General features: G+C 30.6%; 1 long non-coding RNA gene across 4 annotated transcripts; it reads left to right on the top strand.

Moving 5' to 3' along the window:
- Nucleotides 1-18,535: 18,535 nt before the first annotated feature.
- LOC114387027 lies at nt 18,536-21,113 on the top strand. 4 transcript variants are annotated; one of them, XR_003661212.1, is made up of 6 exons: nt 18,539-18,960; nt 19,187-19,255; nt 19,757-19,858; nt 20,161-20,231; nt 20,799-20,884; nt 20,979-21,113. It is a non-coding gene; the product is annotated as an uncharacterized LOC114387027 (long non-coding RNA). The 4 variants fall into 4 exon arrangements; XR_003661213.1 differs by having other exon boundaries at nt 18,540-18,960; nt 19,187-19,239; XR_003661211.1 differs by having other exon boundaries at nt 18,540-18,960; nt 19,187-19,239; nt 19,744-19,858.
- Nucleotides 21,114-27,598: the final 6,485 nt, after the last annotated feature.

The raw sequence follows: 27,598 nt of genomic DNA, 5'->3' as shown, positions 1-27,598 counted from the left end.
CTAACATAGCATTTATAAGATGTATGTCCTCTTTTCATGCAATAATGACAGGTCTTTACATTTGGCTTAGAATGCACTATGTTCTTCTTTTTGGAGACCTTGTTTGGGTTCACCTTTTTGGAGGATGCAAACTTAGTTTTCTTAGGAAAGGTAGTTTGCTTGTTATACCCCCAAAATAATCTTATCAGTAGTATACTTTTGCACACTAAGCAAGTGATTAAGATCACATTTTCCTTTGTTCAATTTTCTATAAAGATCTTTAAGATAGGAAAGCTTCGTTTGCAACTTTATACGTTTTGCATAGTGATCCTTTTTTAAATTTTCAAACTCAGTTTGCAAAGACTTGTAATCATCCATATTAAGAGAGGTAGATGCACAAACACAACCAATTGCTTTATAGCTTGAAACAACTTTTTCATTTTCTTGTCTCAGTTTATCTAGCTCACTTTGTGTTGAAGCCAATTTAGTGATATGCCGTTTTAGATTGCTTTTTCAGCTTTTTGTTTAAAACAACAAGCCTTTGAGCTTCTTCACGCATTTCGTTAAATGCTCCCAAAACTTCTTCAAATTCAGAATTTATCTCAGTTTCTTCAACGATTGATCAGTCATGCATTGAATCTGCCATCAAGCATACATTTGCAATTTGTTTTTCACTAGAAGACTCGGAGGATGTGGATGTATTGTCTTCCCAAGTTATGTAGGCCTTTTTCTATTTTCTATCCTTTTTTTCTTTCTTTTCTGCAAGTTGTTTTCTATGGTAGATAGGACATTCAGATTTCATGTGACCTTGCTTTCCATATTCGAAGCATGTGAAAGTATTGTTGTTGCTCTCTATTTTCTTTGAAGGTTTAGATAATTTTCTATCTTTGGACCTTTTGATAAATTTTCCAAACTTCTTTACCGTCAAGATAAAATTCTCTACATCTTCGTCATCATTGGAACTTTCTTTATTGATGCAATCCTACCCCCCAAGGGCATTGGATAGAAGACTCCAAGAAGATTGGGCCAAAGATGCAAGAGAAGGCCCAAGGGTTTTCATGAGCCTTAGGGTAAATTTCGGGCTCATGGGCTAAGTATGAGTCCACTTATCTTTGTACATATTAGATTAAGGTTTCATTAATTTTGGGCCTTATATTTAGGGCTCCATAATATAGGTAGGGTACCCTAGAAATGTAGGATTTTCCAGCCCTTGTATTTTAGGGCACCTAGACTAGTTTTTGTATTATGAGTAGTTTTGTAATTTCACATGCATTAAGTGAATATTTGATGTGTGTGTTGAGAAATAAATTTAATTGAATTGGAAGAAGCCCAATCCAATTAAATTTAGAGGGGGAAGTGAGCATTTACTTACTACACCTTACTGCCACATCATATAGTCATACTTTGTGCAAGTCCTTCATGCTTTACATGCTTCATGACACCTAAGCACACTTAGTGGAGAATCTTGGAATTGATTTTGGATTAGTGGGCTAAACCATAACTTAAATTCACTAATCATAATTAGTGAAATTTTGGCTCCAACATTTGGCTCCACATGAATTGAAATTCAAATTTCCCTCCAATTTTGTGTGACACTTAGGCTATAAATAGAGGTCATGCGTGTGCATTTTTTTTAACTTTGATCATTTGAAAATTAAACTTCAGATTTCAGAGCTCTTTTAGAGCACAAAATTTTGTGCTCTTCTCTTCCTCTCCCTTCATTCATCTCTTTCTTCCTCCAAGCTCTTATCCGTGGCCTCCTATCGTGGTGAGCTTCTTCTAGACTTATCTTCTCCTTGAAGTGGCATCTCCTCTCTCTCTTCCTTCTCCTTTTGCTGCCATTCATCTTCCAACAAGCAAAGGAATCCATTGATGAAGAAGATCCTAGGCCTTCAAGCTCCAATGGAGCTTACATCATTTATGATCTTCCTTTGAAGAGTTAACCGTGAGTGTAATTCCTTTTCTTTTCTTTTCTGCTTCTTTTGCATGAGATTCTTCAATCAACTCGTGTTCACATGAAAGCAATTTTCTGAAGAGAGTTTCCATCGACATTGATGTCAAGTCCTTGGATTCCTTGATCGTTGTGATTTTTGGTTTCCAAGTTACTGTGAGACAGTTGAGGATTTTGATGTTCACCATGAAGCGAGCTAGTTCCTTCACCCTGAAGTCATTTGGTGGCCCAGGCGAGCCAGGGTCTAGGAAACTCAAGGAAAAGACCTTTTTGCCCCCCCTTTTTGGTATTTGTTGCATTCTTGATCAAAATATTGAACGATCTTGTGTTTTGTGCAGTAACTGGTGTCAAACAACGCAGTTCGGCTAACGAGAATCAAAATATCAGTGAATGATAGTCCCCAAACAAAATTAGGGTATGACACACATGAAAAGTAGAGTCAAAGAAAAATGCAACCTGAGCAAACATATGCAAAACCCTTGCTTGAATGAATGAGTGCCTTCTTGAACTCAAAAGAAATTCACAACTCACTTTTCACAATATGATCTTCATAATCAAAGATTAGAAGTTGTGAGGCACACTGTATCAAAGCACTTTTTCTTTCGTTCTTTGTTTTACTAATATGAGCTCATAATTCTAGCTCATTCAAAAGTTGTTAGAAGTAAGAACGCAAGGGGACAATTTATATAGAAAATGGTTATAAACACCTGTAATTTATTAAATATAAAATGTAATCGATTATTTCAAAGAAGTAATCGATTAATTATCATTTCAATAGATTAAAGTGTTTCTCCCAAAAACTGGAAAACTTTCAAGAACAATGTAATCGATTAAAGTGTTCTTGATCACTTCTGAAACATTATTTAAGAGAGAAGTAATCGATATATCTCTTGATAATCGATTAAAGCAGAGACTCTTTAAATATCAATCATTGTCTTATCTAAATTGTGTAATCCATTACAATAAGCTTGTAATCGATTAAAACGATACGAGAAACTTCTCTTTAAGCTACAAACACTTGAGTAATTGATTAAAACAGAGAATTTTAAAAACTGAAGAAATTTTCTAACTTTAGAACTTTTCTTCTTACTCCTACATGATGATGCATGATACACATATAAAATGATAGAGACTAAGATACTACACACAATATAACAATCAATACAAGTACCACTCAAGAAAGTTGGGCATGTAAAAGAAAAAAATTCTTCAAGCTCTTTGTGTTGCTCCCCCTATCTCTAACAATTGGTCGGATGATGAAATGGTCGATTGAATTCTAAGAATTTGGCATAACATTTGAGAAAAGAGGATCCATCAAGGCCCATGTCTTAGCTGATTTCATTATAGAACTTATGCCACCACTGATCGGAGTGGTCGCCTCCTTGTCATGGATTTTATTAGTGGATGGTGCCGTGAATCGAGCAAGAAATGGTACATTCATATGTTTAAAAGGACCTGATGGCATCATAATGGAGCAATCTGTCGAATTCAACTTCAACCCAAGCCACAATCAGGCAAAGTACATGGCACTTTTAGCTCTGATGGGACTCGCTAGAGAAATGGGTGTCACCAAACTCATAGTCTGCATAGACTCAAAGGTAGTAATGTACCAAACCAAGGGAACCTACCAAGCAAAAGATCCTTAGCTAGCTAAATATTTGGAGAAGGTAAAAGATATTGCACAACATTTCACAAGGTTTGAACCTAATCCTATTCCAAGAGGAGAAAATGAAAGGGTAGACATGCTGTCAAGACTGGGAAGTTCAACTAAGTTAGGAGGAAACTGAACACTTATACACGAAACACTAGAACAACCAAGCATTGTCATAGCTGACCACCAGATTATGTTTGCTATCTACATGACGGCCACTTGTCGTTAGACAAGATAGGGGCAACTAAGTGTATCAAGATTACAGCTCGGTATACCATCGTCGTTGACAAAATTTACAGGAAAGGTTTCATCAATCCTCTTCTCAGATGCCTTAGTCCTCAACAAGATAATGTTGTAATAAAAGAGGCTCACGAGGGTGTTTGCAAAAGCCATATTGGCAGTCGATTATTAGGAAAGAAAATCATATGAGTAAGCTATTATCAGTCAACCATGTAGGGCGACTGTATGAATTTTGTCAATAAGTGTGACCCTTGTCAAGAACATGCAAACTTGTATGGGTTAACAACCAAGAAGTCACACTTGTTCTCTTCAGCATGGTCATTCAACTAGTGGGGCCTTAATATACTAGGATTGTTTCCGCTCAGTGTCAAACAAATGAAGCTTCCCATTGTCCCTATAGATTACTTCAGCAAATGGGTTGAGCCAGAACTAGTTGCTACCATTACCGTAGAACGTTTTGATTGTTGGACAGTGGATGATAAAGATAGGGTGGATGATGGCGTTGGTCGTTTAGTCTAGTACTCTTGTCTTCGGTATTGGTTGTCCAATCTTCTGTAATCTGGTGGAACGTCCAGCCTGGTGGTTCATTAACATAAATGTTTAATGTTTTCTTGTTGTAACCATTTTCATTTAGATAGATAGTTGTTGTCTTCTTTATAAGGAGCTATGATAAACATCAAATTTACTGAATTTTCATATGCATTTTGTGACGTTTATTGGCATTTTAGTTAACTTTTGGCCTTGTTTGGAATCAAATTAGCTTTAAATTTAGTTTTTACTTTATCTTAGTTAGAATTTTATGGCATTTTTACTTTTGATAGTTTCTCAACAAAAACAAGTCATTTTGGCCAAAGCTCTAGTGGTTCAAAATCAACTGAAAGTTCTGGAAGGTGAAATTGTAAAAATTGAAGATAAAAGCTAGGAAAATCAAGAGTAAGATATTTTTCAAGGATAAATCAACTAAAGAAGATAGTTACTTGAAATTATTAGAGATATTATTTGTTTGCAATTTTTTCCGATTATCTCCTTAATTAAACCTAGCTATAAATCTATAAATAGAAGACTAGGCATTCATTGTAACGGTTTAGAAGTCTCGAGTAATTCTTAGAATTATACTTTAGACTTCCACCTACTAGACGCCTCCATTATATTTTAGGTTTCATTGTATTATTTTTATGAGTGCACTTCCTTCCACCTAAGAGAGGCAAGGATGAACCTTGTTTCGCTTTAATTCTATCAATTCAATACTTCATCTTGAGTTCTTTATTTGTTTATGTACTTAGTGATTTTTATTTGATTGGTCATCTTATAGATGAATTCAGGAATTGACTTGCGTTTTGACAAGCCTTTTTGAAACCCAAACATGAATTGAGTACTTAATTAGGATTATCTCCAGGAATAGAATAATCTTGGTTAAGTCTCGCTAATTCTCGACCATTAATGTTAATTGCTTGTGTCAATATGTTCAAGGGATTGAGTATCAGGCAGGTAGTTTGGAAACATCCAAAAAAATAATTAAGTTGAAGTATCAAAAACTCAAGTAGTTTATAAATTCTTGATGTGGCAAGATCATCTCTTCATCTTTAATGCTCCAAATTTGCTCTTGTAACATCCAAATTTATACAAAAACATCAAAAACTAACTTTTTTTTTAAGTTTCTAAAATGAATTTATACAATTTATTACCAAAAAAAATTCTAAAGAAAAGCTAAGATAATTCTTACAAACTAAGGTGTGAAAAACAATTATATGTCCCACACTTTATTGAATGAAGTAAAAAAATTTCACTAGAGACCCTGCGAATGGCACGTCTAGAAAATTTTCCTAGCCTTGCAACCAACATGGATTCCTTTCTATATCATCTCTAAAGCATACGTTCTAGTGGAAATCAACAAATTTTGGCATTAGATGTTGCATAGGAACTCATAATCAATGTGCCATACTAGTCTTCAATGAAAAATTTACACTTCCTTTAATAGAGTGCGGGACATCATTCTAGCAATTTAGACGTTGCATTCATCTGTAAGTGTTTTTCTTTATTTTTCATAAAAATTAAAGGAAATACTAGATAAAATCATATTCAAAAATTGGTTTTTTTTCTTGAGCTCAATATTTCAAAAAAAATTGACAAGTGTTGGAATAATTAGGGATCTAGAAAGGGGGTTGAATAGATTCTTTTTGAAATGTTTACCAATTCGTTCTTAAGATTCAGTTGAAGTTAATTCGTCATTGTAATCAAGGTTTTCTCAAAAACTTGATAATAAAGATTTTTAATCAATGAAAACAAAGAATACACAAATCAATGAAAAACAAAGTATTATGGTCCTTTTACATTAATTCCATTTACCAAGATTGATTATCAAAACAAAGGCTTAGAAAAAGAGAGAATCACACAAAATTTGTAATGGTTCAATCCTCAAGAGGACCTACACCAAGTTGTTCTAAGACACCTTAGAACTTCCACTAATAGAGAACCAAGTACAAATACTATACACAAACAATTCTCTAAAATTCTACTATTCCCTTGAACCCTACAAGAGAAGGACCAAGAGTTGAAACCCTATCGACTCACACAAACCCTTGATAACCCTAATCAAGGTCAGAAACTAGAAAGGATTTGAAATTAGATTGAATTCACCTGAATGTATAGATCAAAGTATCTTCAAGCACCTTCTTTCTTTCTGAAACCATGATGAAGAATGAATGAATGAATCTTGATCATCATGAATCTCTTGTTGAAATGCAGATTGGTTCCTTAGATGACTCTCAGATAGTGTTTTTCAAAAGATAAGATCGAATCAAGACTTACCAATGAGAATGAACAAGTGAAGGTATTATAGTTTTAACAGATAAAATAGATATAATCGATTATCAAATGTGGTAATCGATTATTTTGTTCAAAGTTATTTTGTTTTGCATTTCTAGAAACATGGTAATCAATTATCTTGTTTTAAAGAGAGTTTCTTAAGCCTTTATGGTTCTGGAATAATCAATTATCAAATGCGATAATTGATTGTTTCGAAACATAGAGAGCTCCTATGTTTCCAGACGCAATCTAATCAATTACAATATATGGTAATCAATTATCTCGAGCCACAAACACTCCCTTCTTCTGAAACTGGCTTGGGTAATCGATTGCAAAACTTGGTAATCGATAAATTTGATAAAACTTGTCAATATTTCAAGAGATGTAAGTTCTATTATTTGTTTTAACACTTTGTAATTGATTGCTAAATTTGATAATCTATTACACAATATTGAACTCATTGCTTTTAAAAAACTTTGATATCAATACATTTGTCTTCTCATGTTTGATTACCACTAAGCATGGATAGATAAACTAAGTCTAAAACACTCAACATACCTAATCTAAAGTAATCCAATACACATGCCACATCTTTAGAAACTTATTTAACATTATAAAATTATTAAAACCAAAAGATCCTAAGACTAATCTTCAAGTCTTCAATCTCTTTTGATTCAACAAATGTGACAAGAAATCATTATTATTGCAATAAAAAAATGGGTTTGGTCCTTGAAAATTTGTTGATAACAGATCATAGTCCTTACATTTTTAAAATCATAATTTTGATACTAGAAATTTTATCAAAATTGATTTTGGTCTCTACACATAATAGACATGTGACATCTATATGAGTGTGAGGTGATGGTCATCAACCACGTCAAAAAAATATTAACGGAGTTAAGGTAAAGGATCAATTTCACTTATTTTCAAAATTTTGAGTAATAAAACCAATGAAAAAGAAAATTCAGGACCAAAACCAACTTCTATCAATTTCTGAGTAAAAAAAAAACTAGAAGCACTTGCCAATCATGCATGTAGTTGCTTTTTCTCTTCGCATGTCACGTAATTTTATAATAAAAAAATATATTTTGATTTAATATATTTTTCTCATACGAGAAAAGGTGTGTAAGATGGTATGAAAATAATTGACGTGAAATGAATACTTCCCTTTCCGATTATGCACTCTCCTTTTATAGAAGATAATCATAAAGAAATTGTAATTACAAATATGGCAACGTCGTTATAAGAAACTAAGAGGATCCTATTTCAAATGCTCTATTATCCTGTCCTGCTCCTATTTAGCACTGTAGTTCGATTTGATCTTTTTATTTTTTTATTTAATTTAGTTTTTTAATTTTAAAAATTGATTAGATTTAATTTTTTATTTTTTATTTAATTTTATCCTCTAATTTTTAAAACCAGATCTATTTAGTTCCGTTTAAATTGATTTGAGTGGTATTACAATCTAAATTTGATTCTATAGTGTAAATATGTATTTTGTAATAATTTAAAATTGTCATTAAGTAGATTTTAAGTTGTCATTGTGATTTTTTAACACCATTGACCTAATTTAAACGATAGGATCAAATTGAATTGATTTTAAAAATTAATGGATCAAATTGAATCCCAAAAAAATAAAGAACAAAATTGAACTAAAATAATAAATTAGAAGAACAATAAACTAATTTAACCTAAATATTCACTTTTCCTTTTGATGGAATTTAAGAAAATTTTAGGAATGACCTAACAAATGAGACACAAAATAAATTTTAAATTTTATTTTACTTTAAATATATTGAACCTTTTATTAACCTATATGATTTTTTTTAGCAATAAGAGATTTATTTTAGGAGTGACCCAACCATAAAAGAGAGCTAAAATAAATTTTAAAATATTTTTTTACTTTAAATATATTCGACCTTTTATTAACTTATGTGATTTTTTTTAGCAATATGAGATTTTTTTTTACTTTAGAAATATTAAGAATAAATATTTTTTTCTGCTAGGCCTAAAGTAGAAGTTTTGAGCTTTATCTTTGGGCCAGCCTTAAGGATTCCCGAGGTGAGGATGCACTGAGGAGCATAAAGATTTTGACAAGTAGCCATATTAGATTCTTAGGATAAAGATTGGTATGAATTCTCTAGGTTAAAAGAATGTGATTCACTTTATTTTTGTCAATGGAATGATTAGGTTAATCTTGGGCATCTAGCAAAATGGGCTTCTCGCAAGAATAATCCGGAATTTTAAGAGAGATGGGACATGATGGTTCTCGATAATAATTATTACATATTGTAAGATAATGTGATTTTAACTAATCTCCACTTACTTAACATTTTCAATGTATGATCATGTATCACATCAAAATTGGTTAAGATTATAATCATCAACCACGTAATAATTTCATAATTTTAAAGGTCAAACATTTTTGGATCAAAATTCTTTTTTGCCTTTGTAACAGGATGTTCTCTTCATTTGTGTATAACTAGAGTGTATGACTCATGTCAGGCACGCGTTTAACATTGTTTATAAATATTGTAATAAAATATTTTAAATATATAAATACTTTTTATTAGAATTTGTTTCATTAAAGTATTATAAAAATTTTAATTTTTAATTATTGATGTCCATTATAGATATATGATTTATTTTGGTACACACTATAGCTATATAGTTGATTATATGTCTATAAGACTATGAATATTTCTAAAATATACTAAATGAGACAAATAAAAATTAATTATCTATTAGGGAAGGTAGTAATTAAATAATTATTATGAACTAATATTTTAATCAATCTAAATCTAAAGTAAGAGTTTCTACTAATGTTGTATGACATGATTGGTAATTATCAATTAAGTATCTAGTTAGAGTCTTGATCTCTGACTAATATGAAAAATAATTATGTTGGAAAATATCAATCCTTTAAATAGATCTTAATACTGTGAGAGTTTAATTCTGTTTTGGCTTTGTGTATAAGAGAGAGTAACAGAATTTTAAAATTCTGTTATAAGTGCTAGCCTAAGAGTGAAGGGTTGTTACTTTGTTTTGCTTGTATAAAAGGGCAATCATACATCTTAATAAAGTGTTGTTTTCATTCTATCATTTTCAGTCTCTAGTGTTATTCCTAGTGTGTGTGCAATTCTGTGCTTAGAAAACAGTGAGTGATACACAAGTGAATGTGTGAGGGAGTGAATTGCATCTCTTGCAATTAAGTGAAAAACAGTGTGTGTTCCAACAATTGGTATCTAGAGCATTGGTTTCGATAGAAGGGGCAAGAATCGCTAAAGAAAGGTTCTTGGAGGTGTTCTTGACGGAGTTCTTTGATGGCTGCAGTATCTGGCTCAATTCCTGCAAATCTACCAGTTCTCACAGGAAAGAACTATGAAAATTGGAAGATTCATATCAGGGTGGTGATGCGATTCCAAGGGGTTTGGGAGTTCGTAGAAGAAGGTTATATACCTGTGGGAGAGAGAGCAACAGAGGAACAAAAGGCTGCTGATAGAGAAAAAGAAAAGAAAGATTGCAAGGCACTTTTCATTTTGCACCAAAGTGTAGATGCTGCTAACTTTGAAAAGATAGCAATGGCTCAAACCTCCAAAGAAGCATGGGACATTCTGCAGAAATCTCATGATGGAGCCACAAAAACCAAGAAGATCAAGCTGCAAACTCTGAGGAGACAATATGAACTACTACAAATGGAAAAGAATGAATCAGTTGCTGAGTACATCACAAAAGTGCAGACAGTGGTGAATTCAATGAAGGGCTATGGAGAAAAGATAACTGTGCAATCAGTTGTAGAGAAAGTGCTTAGAACCATGCCACCCAAGTTTGACCATATTGTGGTAGCCATCGAGGAATCCAAAAATCTTGAAGAGCTTAGCCTAGAGGAATTGCAGGGATCTTTGGAATCTCATGAACAGAGAATGAATGAAAGGATAAATGAGAAGAAAAGTGAACAAGCCTTGCAAGCACGGTCTAATCCAAAGAAGCATGGTGATAGATGGAAGAAAGACAAAACTGAAGGGAAGAGCAATAAATGGAGGGGAAATCAGAACAGTGATAAAGACCACAAGAAAGGAGGGGGATCCAATTCCCAAAACTCTTCAAATAGAAAGAAGTTTGACAAAAGAAGTATTCAATGCTTTAACTGTCAAAAGTTTGGGCATTTTGCTGATGAGTGTTACAGCAAACCCAATAACAAAAGAGAACCTAAAGGTGATGATGCAAAATTGGCTCAGGAAGAAGATGATGACACTGAACAGGTACTGCTAATGGTAACTACTCAAATTGAAGGGGCAAGTGATAATTGTTGGTACCTAGACACAGGTTGCTCCACTCATATGACATGAAGAAGAGAGTGGTTTCTCAACCTTGATCAATCTGTGAAGAGCCAAGTCAAATTTGCTGATGATAGAATCTTGACTGTTGAAGGAATTGGGAAGGTCCTTATCAAAACAAAGGATGGAGGTCAGTCTTGCATCACTGATGTACTCTTTGTACCAGGTATGAAAAGTAATCTACTCAGCTTAGGTGAATTATTAGAAAAGGGCTTTATGACTAAGCTTGAAAACAAGATGTTGAGAGTGTTTGACAGAAATCACAAGCTCATTTTGAAGTCCCCTCTTTCAAAAAATAGAACATTCAAAATTGAGATTGATGTGATAGAACAAAAGTGTTTTACTACTACAGTAAACAGTGAAGAGTGGTTATGGCATTACAGATTTGGCCATTTAAATTTTAGAGATCTGATTAAGCTAAACTCAAGAGAAATGGTGCTGGGTTTGCCTCAGATCAAGCCTCCTAGTGAAGTATGTGATGGTTGTTTACAGTGTAAGCAATCAAGAAGCACTTTCAAACAAAATGTACCAATCAGGGCAAAAGAGAAACTTGAGGTGATTTACTCTGATGTGTGTGGCCCTATGCAAACTGAATCTCTGGGTGGAAACAAATACTTCATATCCTTTATTGATGAATTGACTAGGAAAGTATGGGTTTACCTAATAAGAAGGAAGAGTGATGTCTTTGAAGTCTTTGAGAAGTTCAAAAATATGGCAGAAAAGCAAAGTGGCTCATTGATCAAGATATTGAGAATAGATGGTGGTGGTGAATATGTTTCTACAGAATTTCAAGAATTTTGTGATCAAGAAGGCATAATTCATGAAGTGACTCCTCCCTACACACCTCAACATAATGGAGCTGCAGAAAGAAAAAATAGAACCATAATGAATATGGTAAGGAGCATGTTGAAAGGCAAGAGTCTGCCCAAGTACTTGTGGGGAGAGGCAGTGTCTACAGCTGTCTTCATTTTGAATAGGAGCCCTTCAAAGAGATTGGAAGGAATAACACCTGAAGAAGCTTGGAGTGGTGCTAAACCAAATGTGAGCCATTTCAGAATCTTTGGATCACTTTGTTTTAGGCATATCCCAGATCAGTTAAGAAGGAAGCTAGATGATAAATGTGAACAAATGATCTTACTCGGATATCACTCAACTGGAGGCTATAAGTTGTTTGATCCGAAGAGTAAGCAGATAATAATCAGTAGGGATGTGGTATTTGATGAATCTAGAAGCTGGAACTGGGAGCAGAATACTGAAATGAAGGGACCTTCAATAATGATAAGGTCAGAAGAGGAAGAAACAAGTGAAGGGAATGGTAATACCACTCAAAGAGAAGTGAGACCCCAGAGAAATGCACCCAAACCAGCTAGATTTCAAGGTTTTGAGATGTTGTCTGATGCTGATGTAAGTGCATATGGGAATCTTGTACATTTTGCTCTGTTTTCTGAAGCAGAACCAATAAGCTTTGAAGATGCTATGACTGATCAAAGGTGGGTTGAAGCTATGACAGAAGAGCTTAAATCTATTGAGAAAAATCAAGTGTGGGAGCTGGTATCTCAACCAAAATCGAAGAAGCCCATTGATGTGAAGTGGATCTATAAGATTAAGACAAATCCAGAAGGCAAGGTGGTCAAATATAAAGCTAGACTTGTGGCTAGAGGATTTTTACAGAAAGCTGGGATTGACTACAGAGAGGTGTTTGCACCAGTTGCTAGAATTGAGACTATTAGAACAGTAGTGGCAATTGCTAGCCTAAAGAATTGGACAATGCACCAACTAGATGTGAAGTGTGCTTTCTTAAATGGTCCTCTTGATGAGGAGGTCTATGTGACTCAGCCACCTGGATTCTCTATAGCTGGCCAAGAGTCAAAGGTTCTCAGGTTGAGAAAAGCTCTTTATGGACTTAAGCAAGCCCCAAGAGCTTGGAACAAGAAAATTGACAGTTTTATGATGAAAATTGGCTTTGATAAGTGTAGCTGTGAGTTTGGAGTCTATGTAAGATCCAAATCAGTAGGTAATATCATTATTATATGCCTCTATGTGGATGATTTGTTGATCACTGGTGGTAATGAAAGTGAGATAGCAGAACTGAAAAGGGAATTGATGAGTGAGTTTGAAATGACTGATATGGGGGTTCTATCCTATTTCCTTGGATTTGAATTCAAGAAGACTGAGAGAGGTATTTTGATGCACCAGAGCAAGTATGCAACAAAAATATTGAAGAGATTCAACATGGTTGAATGTAATTCAGCAGCAACACCAACAGAGGCAGGTCTTGTACTTGAAAAGGAGGGCAAGGAAGACAAAGTCGATGCAACTGAGTTCAAACAGATTGTTGGTTCTCTCAGGTACTTGTGTCATTCAAGACCTGATTTGGAATTTGCTGTTGGACTGGTAAGTAGATATATGAAAGGACCCAAAATTCCTCATCTCCTAACTGCCAAGAGGATTCTAAGGTTCATAAAAGGGACCATCAATGCTGGAATTTTATTTCCAAATAAAGACAATAGCAACTCAGAGGAATTGATGGGATATACTGATGCAGATTGGGGAGGAGACAGAGATGACAGAAAGAGTACTACAGGTTACATATTCATGTATGGTGCAGCCCCAATATCGTGGTGTTCTAAGAAGCAATCCATAGTGGCTCTATCAACATGTGAAGCTGAGTATGTTGCAGCTGCAATGAGTGCTTGTCAAGCTGTCTGGTTGGACACATTACTACAGGAATTAAAAATCAAGGAGAGTGATGGAGTGAAGCTTTTTGTGGATAATAAGTCAGCTATAAGCCTGTCAAAGAATCCAACCTCTCATGGTAGAAGCAAACACATAGAAACAAGGTTTCACTATCTTAGGGATCAAGTGAACAAAGAGAAATTGAAAGTGGAGTACTGCTGCACATTTGATCAACTTGCTGATATTTTAACCAAACCCCTCAAAGGGGAGAGGTTTAAAATGTTAAGGGACAGAATTGGCTTGATGGACTTAGGAGATCAGAATTAAGGGAGGGTGTGAGAGTTTAATTCTGTTTTGGCTTTGTGTATAAGAGAGAGTAACAGAATTTTAAAATTTTGTTATAAGTGTTAGTCTAAGAGTGAAGGGTTGTTACTTTGTTTTGCTTGTATAAAAGGGCAATCATACATCTTAATAAAGTGTTGTTTTCATTCTATCATTTTCACTCTCTAGTGTTATTCCTAGTGTGTGTGCAATTATGTGCTTAGAAAACAATGAGTGATACACAAGTGAATGTGTGAGGAAGTGAATTGCATCTCTTGCAATTAAATGAAGAACTGTGTGTGTTCCAACAAATACTTCAAGGATTAGTCAATAATTTTCACCTCAAGGATATAGGCTAAAAAAAGAGAGTAAGTGTTCCTATTTAAAATATAAAAAAATGAAAAAAAAAATATTTATATGAAATGACATTTTAACTGCATATTTTGAAATTCAAACATAAATTAAAGTGACACACGCCATGCATGGCATACATGCTGATTTGTGAACAATTCTATGCAATATTTTAAATTTTTGAAAAATAAAAAAGAAAAAATAGTATTGAGCTTCCCTAAAATTTACTCCTTTTATAAATAGACACTAAACTTTAATTTTTTGGGAAAAGGTTGCAAAAATGAAAGAAATTTTAACTAAATTGAGTAAATTCAACGCTCTCTTTTTCTGATTGCTAAATCCAATGCTCGATCCCTTATACAGATCTTTTATATAAAATCCTTCTCCAAAAGCAATTAAGAAATTTTTTATTTTAAAAGACAATAAAAAATGTATAAAGAAATCCTTCATAATGTTAGAAAATTAATTTGCTAATTTCAGTCCCCTTAATTTCTCGGTCAGTGCATAAAGCAATCAAGATTAACAGATTGCATGATAGTGAACAAATATAAATTCATATACAAAACATATAAAATCCTTTATAAAATCGTTCTCCAAAAGCAATTAAAGATTTTTTTTATTATGAGCATCTAAATTTAGGAAGAAAATTAGAATACATGATTTTGTTCTCCAAAATTATTCATTATACACCAATATTTATTATGATTGATTTGTTTTTCCTAATATATTAATTAGTTAATTGCCTGATTTATTAACATTAATTTGAATTAAATTTTATACACATAAATGTGATTTGTAACTAAATCAATCAATCACGAAACACTATATGACGACTTGTGACATGCCAGAAAAGTAACCATTGAATATGTGTCCTCTAGACTTGTATTTAGATTCTCAAATTTATAATTGTAGATTTCTAAATCCAATGCTCTCTTATACTTATTTTTTTATAAAATCCTTCTCCAAAAGCAATTAATTAAGAATTTTTTTTTATTTTAACAGAAAAAAATATATAAAGAAATCCTTCGTAATGTTTGAAAATTTGCTAATTTCAGTCCCCTTAATTTCTCGGTCAATGCACAAAGTAATTAAGACTAAAAGATTGCATGATAGTGGATATATATAAATTCATATGCAGAACGTATAAAATCCTTTATAAAATTGTTTTCCAAAAAGCAATTAAAGATTTTTTTTTATATTTTGAGCATCTAAATTTAGGAAGAAAATTAGAATACATGATTTATTCTCCAAAATTATTCGTTATACACCAATATTTATTATGATTGATTTGTTTTGCCTAATATATTAATTAGTTAATTGACTGATTTATTGACATTAATTTGAATGTGATATCCGAACGTTTGAGAAGCTAACATTGAATGACATGTGTACTCCAGACTTTTATCTGGATTCTCAAATTTATAATTATAGTTTGTGATTTTAGTTTTTATTATTCTAGTTACTCACGGGTTCTTGTAGTTTACATATGTTTTCAATTGTTTTGTTATAAATATAAATTTATTTAATAATTAATAGAAAATTTATTTTAATCTTTGTTTCCAGATTTATTGATTATTTTTACAGTATATTAGTATTTTATCTTAAAAATATTGAAATGAAATAAAAAAAATTAATATTATATTATAAACTTCATAGCCTTTCAGGAATCACGCAGCAAAAATACTTTTTATTATTATCCAAACAAATTTGATTTTACCAAACATACTCTTGAGAAAAACTATCTAAACGTAAAGCACATTATATATCATTATTTACCAAACTTAAGTTTAAAACATAATCTATGCTAAATGCAGGATTATTTATAAAGTATACAATATGTTATATTCTTGGGATCTTCATGAGAAAGAGCAGACAGAAAGGACAATGAAAAGTATCACCTACTACCTCTCAAAAGACATGCATGTGAACAAGAAAGAATATCAATATACTTTCTAACACAAAGGAAACATGTCCTCGATCTGCCACAAGATTTGGTGTACAAGAAAGAGAGAAAAGAAAGATGCTTAATCTTGTCCAAATGACCAGTTGGCGAAGGAGATTAAATGATGCATTGAATGCTTTATTGACCTTTTTCTCTTGCCTTAGAAGGCAAACAAAGAAAGACAAAGGAAATTATCATGTGAAGCTTATAACTAATATGTTTTCAAGAAGCTCCTATAAATACCAACAAAGACTTGTACAAGATATATAGTTATCATGTGAAGCTTATAACTAGTGCTTACATTTGTACATGTCTTATAAGACGTTAGTACATCTGTTTTATAAGACGTTATTTAGTGAGTAAGCCTTTACTTTTAACCAAATTATTTGTGATTTTGGTAGAGGCTTTATTTGTAGGAACAATCTTTTTTTGGGGTGTGTGGGGAGGGGGGAATTTGGGGTGTGTGGGGAGGGGGGAAAGCATGTGCCTTGGCTCCCCCTATCTCAAGATTCTTCGTGTATATATGAGAAACAAAATAAAAATATTGATAGAGAAAAATGGATAAAAATAAAGTGTTCAGTTAATGTTTGCTTAATTTTTTTAGTAGTAAATTTTATTATAGTTTTACACATAAAATTAATAACAAATATTTTTGTGGAACTTTTTATATATTAAATAATTATGTAAAAATCTTCCCCTGATGCATTCTTGTATCTGTATATGTTCCTGAATACTTGAGTTGTTTATTACTCGATGAGATAAGTGTAAAGACTATTCAAGATTGAGTCAAAATTAGTGTAGAAAAGAATATTGGTAATTTTGTATAGTGATATATAGTGTAATTTGATAGTTTATCACAAGCGGAACTTAATCTTCATAATAGAGATGAATCAATTTAAAAATACCTTGTATTATTTATATTGCTTTTGTTATATCCCAAACTCACCTTGTGTTTCTAACAATTTCTTTACCTTATTTCTACAAAGGTTTTGGAATAAGAGATTTATATCGAAACCTGTCTTAAAAACTTACTTTGGGCATCCTCCGTTGAACAAACAAAGCTTAAGTTTTTCAAAAAGATTTGTGACGTTTTAAATAAAATTCAACCCCCTTCTTTATAGTGATATAAAATTTGTGAATATTTTCTTAGGTAAGAAATTCACGTGACAATCAAACAGAAGCTTTCATGGTTTTCACGGTTTGGAGTACATGTGTCGACCTGTATGGCATGGGTTGTGATGTAATGTTTCATAAATATTTAGTTCGGAATCATAATTATAATTAATATTATGATTATTACATTAACGAGTTTTGTTCTTCCTAAATTTTAATTTAGATATTTAAAAATTATAGTAAATATATACCTTAATTAAAATAATTATTGACCATTATACTTGTGTCCTTAATTTTGGGAAAACTCTGACGTAAGTTTAATACTCATGTTATTTTAAAAAAAAATTCAATTTAAACTTAAAATTATGTTACATAGATACCTTAATAATAATTATTAACGAAATTAAATTTGCGTCCTTTATTTTTGGGAAACTTACACGTTTATTACTCAAATTCATATTTATATTAGGGTAGATACTTATTTTTTACTTTGACTTTGTTAGGTGCTGATTGATACACTACAAAATAATAATTTTTAGTGGCTGTTTCTAAACCGTCAGAAATGATGTAATTATTGGCAAATTCTTTAACCGTGAGAGCTGGAGTTCTATATTTTAAATGTCGCACATGCTATGCTATGGACAAACATGAAAGGAGAAAGTAAAAAAAAAAAAAAAAATATATATATATATATATATATATATATAATTTATCAGCAACATAGTCTATAATAAAAACAATTGTCATAGTATATTTTTATCTTAAATTTTTTCTTAATCAAATGTAATTGTTTAAATATTTTATTAATAATGTAATATAATATTTTTTATAAATAAGTTGTTAAACAATTTTTTTTTAATTTTTAATTAAATTTAATAACATAAACAAATTAATTATATTTAATAATATAATTATATTAAAAATAATTATATTAAAAAATTTAAATTTTAAATAAAAATATTAACTTTAAATTTAAAAATATGTTAAGTAAATTAAATAATAAAATAAAAATAATTATATTTAATAATATCATTTTATTTAAAAAAATTAAAAAATTAAATTATAAAATTTAACTTAATAAATAAATAATTTTAAAACCAATTAAAAAAATTATATAATATAATATTTATATTTTATAATATTTTAAATTAAAAAAAAATGAAGAAGTGTATTTACCGAAAAAAAAACCACATATTCGAGGTTCCCTTTCTCTTCTTTGAACTCCATGGAACCCCCTCTACTCTGCCGCCGTCGGGGTTGGTTCTGGCCATCATAGGCCTTGTTTACACAATTTAAACCTATGAAATCTCTCATCCCGTCAACCGCTAACAAAGCCCCAAGAAAATTTCTCCAATCAAAGCTTTTCCGGAGCCCTACCTGCGCCCTTGGGACTAAAGCTTTTTTCGTGTCAATCGCAACAAAACCTCACTAGGTACTTTACTGGTGCCATCTATGTTCTGAATCTCGTCAAGTGCAGAGCAAGGGCGGTGATGTTGCATTATTTGTTCATCGTGGAACGAAGCTTTTGGGTGGTGATGAGATTCAAAGGGATTCGAATGGTTCATGCATAGCTTCAGCGGTTTATTCCCTCTCGGTACTGTTTCTAATATTCGATTAGGGTTTTACTTCCCCCAATATCTGATTCATTGACGAAACACTCTTTCTCTGCTAAATTAATATGTCTATTATTACATTTTGATTTAGGGATGGATCCAGGCAATTATTTTATACGTTGAATTTATTCAGAAAAAATCTCTGATTTTTTTTTATCCAATTTCCCATTCTTAAATTAATAGATAATTATTGTTTGGTTATTTTAGTTGAATGGATATGTTGGTTGAATGGGCAGCGTAAAAAGGCTCCAACTCCAGAGGTAAATAATAAACAAGGTGATGTGTAAATAATATTGCCTACGTATTGTTCTCTTCCACTCTTATGTAATGCAAGCTTGACTGAGATAAGCACCATATAGACATAATTGTGAAGTCAAAAGTAAATAAGTATCTGAAATACTTCAAGAAGAGAGGTTTTGATTTTATTTAATTGTTAACTCTTCATTCTTTTCCATTTTTCACTTTGTTTTTATTAATATTGTATTTGTTTATATTTTCAATTTATTTCAGAGAATAAAGAGCTTTGAGAAAAATGAAATTGAGGCCACAAAGGCATTGATCAGTTTTTATGTTTTGCTTGCCTTTAATCTTTGTATGCCTTGGATTACCCAAATTTAATTATGTCCAGTTTTTGTGTGTTCTCAACTTCTTATCTTGTCTTGCAAAATAGCATTCCAAAGTAGCATCACTTAGAAATTTTTATTGTATGGTATTGATCGTTTTCATTTTCTAATCCTTAACATTTGCTCTTCAATGAAATCAAGCACTTATTGGCAGGCCGAAAAGATGATTTCACATAGGGAAGAGATCTTTTCCCACCCCAAAGGAACCTGGTCTGTCACAGAGTAGGAAGAAAAGCTTGCTGTAAAAGCATCCAAGGTACAAATATTGTTTCATCTTGCTAAAATGATTTCTCAAATTACTTTAAATCAGTCTATCAAGTTTTGCTTTTTAGCTCTGCTATGAATAACTGAGTGAATGTTTTTGCAATGTTCCAGACTCATGTTTGAAGCTTTAATGCAGCTTCTCAGTTTATATTGAGAGTGACATTGAAGCTTTAATGCAGCTTCTCAGTTTTGTGTGTATTATTTGGAATTATTGTATTTCCTTTATGTTTTTGTATCAAGGTTAATCTCTTCAATTCTCATTTTTAATAATCTTTGTCTTTTCCCCCTTTTTAGGTGCACTCGACACACCAATGGGAAGCCAAATATCTATTCTTGTGAGGGAGCAACCATAAGCGGTTTATACTGTAAGTACTAACTACTAATCCTTTTTGTTGTAGTGATTTTGATAACTAGAATGGGCTTAACTTGTTAAAGTGACTCTAGAATGTTAGATTATCAAAACAATAGAAATTGCTAGGTGACGTTTAGCTTAGATAATATGAATAAGTTACTTATCCTTATATTTATCCTTACCTAGAAAAATAGAACTAAGTTAGCTATCTTTTTTATTTATATTTATCTGTAAAAATAGGAATAAATTTTGAGTGAGTTAATTCAAATTTGAAAGTTTTTGTTGATATAGCAAGTTAAAGAAGTTAGAAGTTAGACCCTCCATTGCTTGAACCGGCAAACCAAATATATATACTTTCTCTGTCTTACACACTCAACATAAGTGTGTCTTTATTGCAAAATCTTGAGTCTTGTTTTGTTAATCTCAGAGGAGGCAGAGCCCATAATGTGATATATGGGGGAAGTATTTTTTTACTCTCTTGAGTTGGCAGAGCGCATAACGCATGATAAAATAAAATAAAATATATGAGCCTGTTCTTACATCCAAAGGAAAATAAATCTAATTCTTTTTTCTTTGTTAGGTATAAAGCTACTACTTATGGGGTCGGTGGATGATCAAATTGACTTCATAATGGGTGATTTCTTCCTCTTGACACATAAATTAAAGGTACTTCATAAGCTATCATAAGTTGCACCCCTTCAAACAGATAGTAGAAAAAGACTGATTCAATTTTCTAAATCATTTTTGCACTCTGCTGCAGGTTTAATTGTAAGATTGAGGAAGAATGAAAAAGTGACTTGACAGGTGTAAGGTGGTTCATGCAATGAGATACTAATTAAGTGACAATATGTTTTTTTAAACTGTTGTACAATAAAAATGGATCTATTATGAATTATATAGTATTTGTTTTAAATAAAATAATAGGAGATATAATAAATAAAAATATATATAATATTGGAAAAATAAACTTTGTGGCGGTTTCAAAACCGCTAGAAAATGAAAAATGCTAAAAATATAAACCCACCACAAACTTTTTGACGAATTTACCAGTGCTCAACTTAAAGTCGCCACAAATAATTTCTGACAATGGTACTCTTGATGGTCAATCCAGACCGTTGGAAATGCAATTTGTGGTGATTTTTAACCATTAGAAATCACTTTTTTAATGTCACAAATTGTAATTCTTTTTGTAGTGATAATTAGATCCCTTAAAGATAAAAAATTAAAATTTTGTTATCAAATTTGTAAAAACTGCGACAAATAAGTCATATTATTAATTTTCTCTCTTAATTGAAATTGTCATGCCTATGTGACACATTTGGTGATGACACGACAGTTGATGATTGTCATGTGTCATTTACGTGATTGACACCTATCAAAAGGTTAACCTTTTGATTTTGTATATAAACTTAACAATTTGTTGTCATTTTAGTTCATGGTTATTGATAGTTTGGTCTTTGAACTTAACTATGTATTGTCATTTTGATCCATGAAAGCATTTTTTGAATTTTTAATTAAGTGTCACATTACATATAAATTGTTAGTATAATGATAATAAAGTTTATTTGCTTATAGTGATAACGATTATTTATGGTGATAAAAATTAAATAAAAAATAATCGTCAAAGGATAGAAATAAGAAATATTTTATTTTATATTTAAAAATTTTGTTAATTTATTTATGAAGTTAAAATTCTAACAAATAATGTTACAACAGGGACACACAACATTATAGCTTGAATAAAAATAAATAAACATATCAAAATTAAATTCATTTTTTATAAGAATCAAATTTAAAATGTGTATCATGTAAATATTAAGATACTAATAAATAATTTATTTTTAAAAGTCGGTATATTTATTTAATTAAAGAGAAAATTAAGATACAAAGAGATACAAAATGAATCATTTTATTCGACTATAATTTACGACGAAATTAGATATCTTCATTTTTTTCACCTTTTATTGTATTTTCTTTTATCTTGTATACTCTAACATGACTAATATAATGGTTGAATTATATTTTATTCTCAATTTTGTAGATTATATATAGTGTATACTCTAACCAGACAGACAACAACTACTTTTTATTGAGAATATAATGAGTGAACTATATTTATGCTCAATTTTGTAGGTAGTATATTTTTTAACTTATGATGAGTCATGTCCTATAATATTCTATTGTTGAACAACAATGAGAAAAGTACAAAAGAGTATGTAAGAAAATAGTTGTAACGCTTTTATTTTTCATTTCCTCTTATACTTAATCGTTATAATGGGTCAAGTTTTTTTTAATTGTGTTTTCGTCATTAACATTATTTCATAAAATAGATTAATTAATTAATCCAACATTCTACACACGTTAATAGCATATAAGATAATAACTTAATTTGGGTAGAATATCTAGTTTAAAAGCTTATAGAATCTTGTTAGTAATGTCCTAGGCTTAACACTTACTATTCTGATGTAATTACTTGATGGATGACTATCCAAAGAGGAAGAGTTTGGCTTGGGTGGGCTCAACATAGATGGATCAATCATTAGAGCAAGAAGTAAGAGATTTCAAAAAAAGTTTGACGATAGACTACATCTTCTCATCGAGGACAGAAAAGAAGTAAAACTCACAAATTTTAGCTAACTTTTAAAATAGGATTTATTTTCGTTTTAATTGTTTTTTGGGCCTATTTTTTTAACTTGTAATGTGTTGTCACCACCTTTTATTGTTATTTTTTTATTATTATTTTTAAGTCTTTTAATTATTAGATTAGTTAGTGGGCCTTGAATCCAATTAAAGGTTATTAGTAGGAGGTATAATAAACACTTTGTTGACAATTTTTGACGAAATTTCATATTAGACACGATTAAGAGGGTGTCTCTCGTGGTTCTTGTGTGAAATCTTAGGTTCTTATAAAAAAAATTCTTTGTAGCGAATCATCCTCAACTTATTAATCTTTCAATATTGTGGTGTTATTCTTTCCATCTCCTTTTCTAACTCCGCTTTTTTCCTTTTTTTTATTTTTCTCAATTTTAGAGATCCCTAAATAGATTCCCAAGTTTGTTGATGCTAAAAATTGGATCCACAAATTAGGGTTCCATCATCACTCACAAATTAGTTTCATGTTTATAGTATAATTTAAATGACAAAATTGCATAAAGAATAAAAGTGAGAAAATATGATAATGTCTACGTTAATAGTTTTGCACAACATGAGACTTAATTGAAAATAAAAAAAGTGCTTTTCAGGAACTAAAATGACAGTACATGTTAAGTTCATGAACCAAAATATCAGTAAATGGTTAAGTTTAAGGACTAAAATGACAATAAATTATTAAAATTAGAGACCAAATCGAAAAGTAAATTTTTTGACACATGATAATCACATAAATACCACGTGACTACTATGTGGATGACATATGACATCTATAAGTTATCACATTGATAAGTTTCATATTTTAATTATTTTTGGGATTAAAATGTTAGCACTTATCTTTCGATTGCAATAGTTTTCTTATAAACTTCCCTTAAATCTAGTTGTTGTACATTTACTAATATATTTTTTTTTAATATGGAAGATTCGTTTATGATTCTGTAGGTTTTGATGGTTATTTGTTGGATCCAGAAACCAAGTTAGAAGGAAGGGCAGAATGATTATTTTTCCAAGATTTTGGACAACCATTCACCTAGTCTAGCAATCAGCTTGCCAGGGCTAATCAAGTTTCTTTAGGCCTAAGCAACCAACTCGCCTGGGTGAGTGAGTACCTTTAGCATTAAGAAACCAACTCGTCTTTGGAAGCTTCTTCTCTTTTTCTATAAAAAGACATGTAAAGGAAGGCAATGATACACACAACAAAAGAAGAAACGAGAGGAAACACGCAACAAGGAAGAAGGAGTAAGAAAGTGGAGCCCGAGCGCTGCGGAGTTGTGACCATGGATCATATCCTTCATCATTTCTCATGTTAATCTTGTGATCTACGTAATGATCGGTTAGTTTCTCCAAAGGATTGGATGTAATCTTCGTACCCTTATGTATCGTATTTGATATTTTATATATGTATGGATATTTTCTACTCATTACTGGTGATTTCATTATGTTCGTAATGCTTGATTCTATTTGATCACTAGTTTCATGATAATGGATTTTAGGTTCGACTAGAAAGTACTTTTAGAATTTGAACAGAATGAATTTACTCTCTACGTCACACTGCTAGGAATAGAGCATAACATGTTGATTGCAAATAGCACGAGATCATAAATGATTGTAATGCTGGGATATTTATTTCATATGCGAGAGATCGATATTCGATAAATATTCTTAGGATTTTCAAGTGTGAGGGATCGATTCGAGGTAATTTAATGTGTGCATTAGTAATGTTAGAAATGATTTATATATGTTAATCTTATTATGATACTGAGGGTATGGACGATGAAATTCAATCCTACGTTTTTCTTGAATTAATTAAATTTGTTATTATTATTTTCATAATTTTACATATTTCTGATACACTAAATTTCGTTACTTCATTACTTTAGTTATTTTTTGAGAGTTGGTCAAATCTATGATATTTCAATTGAATTTATACATAACTATTAAACTGATAATCTTTATTAATAACTCAAGCCCTTATGGAGATGATCTTTTTTTATAAGTATAAGTAAGTATAATCATTTAAGTTAATGAAGAAAATTAATGGTATGACTAATTTGTCACACTTTTTTATAAATTTAATGATAAAATTTTAAATTTTTATATTTCATAAATCTAACTGTTAGTGTCTAACAAATGCAAAGACAAAAATGAATATTTACCTATATATTATCTTAAAATTGAATTGAAAAATGGGAGAATTCGGCTAACTTCTAATTCTCTATTTTTAACCTAATTTCTAATTCTTTATTTTTGTACATATTATTTTACGTCACAATAAGTTAAGAAAGGTTAGTATTCATTTATAGTGAGGTGGATTCACGGTTAAAAAATGACTTTTTTGTTATATTTTTTCCATTAAAAGTTTATGCATATTTTATTTATTGTCTTCTTTTTGCAGTTACGATTTGAATTTCTGGAGCAAGCTCTTTGAGAATAAAGGTTATATTTGTTCTTCATTTTATGATTCCTAATTTCTAATTTTTTTTTCTATTTGTGTATATACTATTTTGGGTGATTTCCAATGTTTTATATCTTTACGGAAATTAATTACCTAATTTAAATGTCTTAACAATCGTTTAGAAATCAATCATATATATTTTTTTTTACATGAGAAAGTTATAGCTGTATGTGATTATTTTGATTGGTTTAACCTGTACATAATATTTAGTCTTTTATTTATCTTCTAAATGAATTATACATAAAAAAATTCTAAATAATTAAGGAGAGGGTTACAACTAATAAAATAATTTTTTATTGCAGTCAAATAATAAACCCCGTAATATGAAAAAAAATTATATTTTAAGAATTTGATTTCTCCTATTTATTATTTCATCAGAGAATATGCAAAAACTCATCTTAATTTAAGAAGCTATCAAATAATTAACGCTAAATTTGCAATATTTGAATATGATATAAATGATTTTATTAGGAGGCATGTTGGTTGATTCTTTTTTTTTTTCATTCGAAATAAGTCATTATAGTCTACGATTTATATCAATATTTATTTATATCACCATTCCACCAAAGAAATAAATTATTTATATCACTATCTTCTTAATTTTGAATTTTAATAAATTAGTATAAATTATGAAAATCAAACAGAATATACTATTTTAAATTAAATCTTTTAAATCAAACCAAATGGAATAAGTCTGAATTAAAATGAATCCTTTAATCAATCAATAAAAATGAATCTTTTAACTTAATAACGTAAAATGAAATAATAACGTATAATGAATCCGTTTATTAAAACCAAAACGAAATCCGTCAATCAATTAAATTAAAAAATAACGCATGTTGATAGTGCGTTTTCTGCTATTGGTCCCAAGAATATGGTGTAAAGATGTTTAATTTCGACGATACTGGCATGTTAATGGTTTCGCAGTATCGTTGAAATGAGTATTTCTTATCATGTTTTTTTTTTTTTTTTTTTTACTTTTGTTCTTTTTCTATTTTTTATTTTTGATTTTATTTTTTCCTTTTGTAGAGCAACAATCACCTTTTATGTCCATCTCATGCAATTGAAAACCAAAGGAAAAAATAAAATAAAAATAAGGAATAAAAAAACTAGCTAGAAAATGAACAAAAGTAAAAAACATGATAAAAAAACTCACGTCAACAATGTCAAATCATTATTAACATGTCTCTATTGCCAAAATTAATATCTTTGCACCATATTCCTGTGATCAATAACAGAAAATGCACTATTATTGAACTATCCTGACACCAAAAACAATATATATATATATATATATATATATATATATATATATATATTATTTTGTAAAGAAGTTGGCTGCAATAATTTAAAATCTTTTAATTGAATATCCAATTAAAAATATTTAAAATAAAAATATTATTTTGCAAGAAATTTTCGGATTTGAATTATATGAGTAATTAAAATGAGATAATCAATTTAAATAAAATCGATGGTTTTTGAAATTCTGTTTATTAATATAATTGATCAGTTTAATTAATATGTTTATCATGTATTTAAAATTCTGAAAAAAAGTATTTAAAATTTTAGTTTAATATTGTTAGTGAAAAAAATATTCACCATCTCCACATTTCAAATGGTGACTTTTGCCCACTTATTATAAATTCCGCAATTCTGAAAATGATTATTGAATGAACCATCATAACCTATTGAGCATGCTCGTAGCTCTGTCAAAGGAACAACCCAGCAGAAGGAGGGTTTTAAATAAAGGTCGCTCATTTGTTTTCTCTCAAATATTCAAAATGAATCATTAATTGCTTCGTTTTTTTTCTTTTTAATGTCAAGGCAGATCCTACATTCATTAGTAACATTTGTTTTTTTTCCGTATGTTGTGTTAGTTTAATTCTCTTTAACATAAAGGCAACCCCTACATTTTTGTTTTAGTTTTTGTTGTGTTTTTTTCCTATGTATTTATTGGTATATTTGTTTTTATTTGCTGAGGCGTGTGTTATGATTGCAATAGCGGCAAAAGAAGTTTAAATATGGCGGATTTTCTATTATATATTGGTCACGATAATACGATACAAAGATGTTGATTTTGGCTATAACATTATTGAGGTGATTTTGTTTTTTTTTTATCATGTTTTATTATTTTGCTCTTTTTCTATTTTTTTATTACTTATTTCTTCTTTTTTCCCCTTTAGTTTTCAATTGTAGGTGGTGGACATAGAAGGTGATAGTGCCTCTACGGAGGGGAAGAAAGATGGTCGTGTATTTTGAAGGAAAAAAAAATAAAT

The sequence above is a fragment of the Glycine soja genome, chromosome 15 (genome assembly GCF_004193775.1).
Source record: "Glycine soja cultivar W05 chromosome 15, ASM419377v2, whole genome shotgun sequence".
Taxonomy (NCBI): domain Eukaryota; kingdom Viridiplantae; phylum Streptophyta; class Magnoliopsida; order Fabales; family Fabaceae; genus Glycine; species Glycine soja.
The sequence above is the reverse complement of the archived record's forward strand: the minus strand, read 5'-3'. Positions and strand labels throughout refer to the sequence as shown.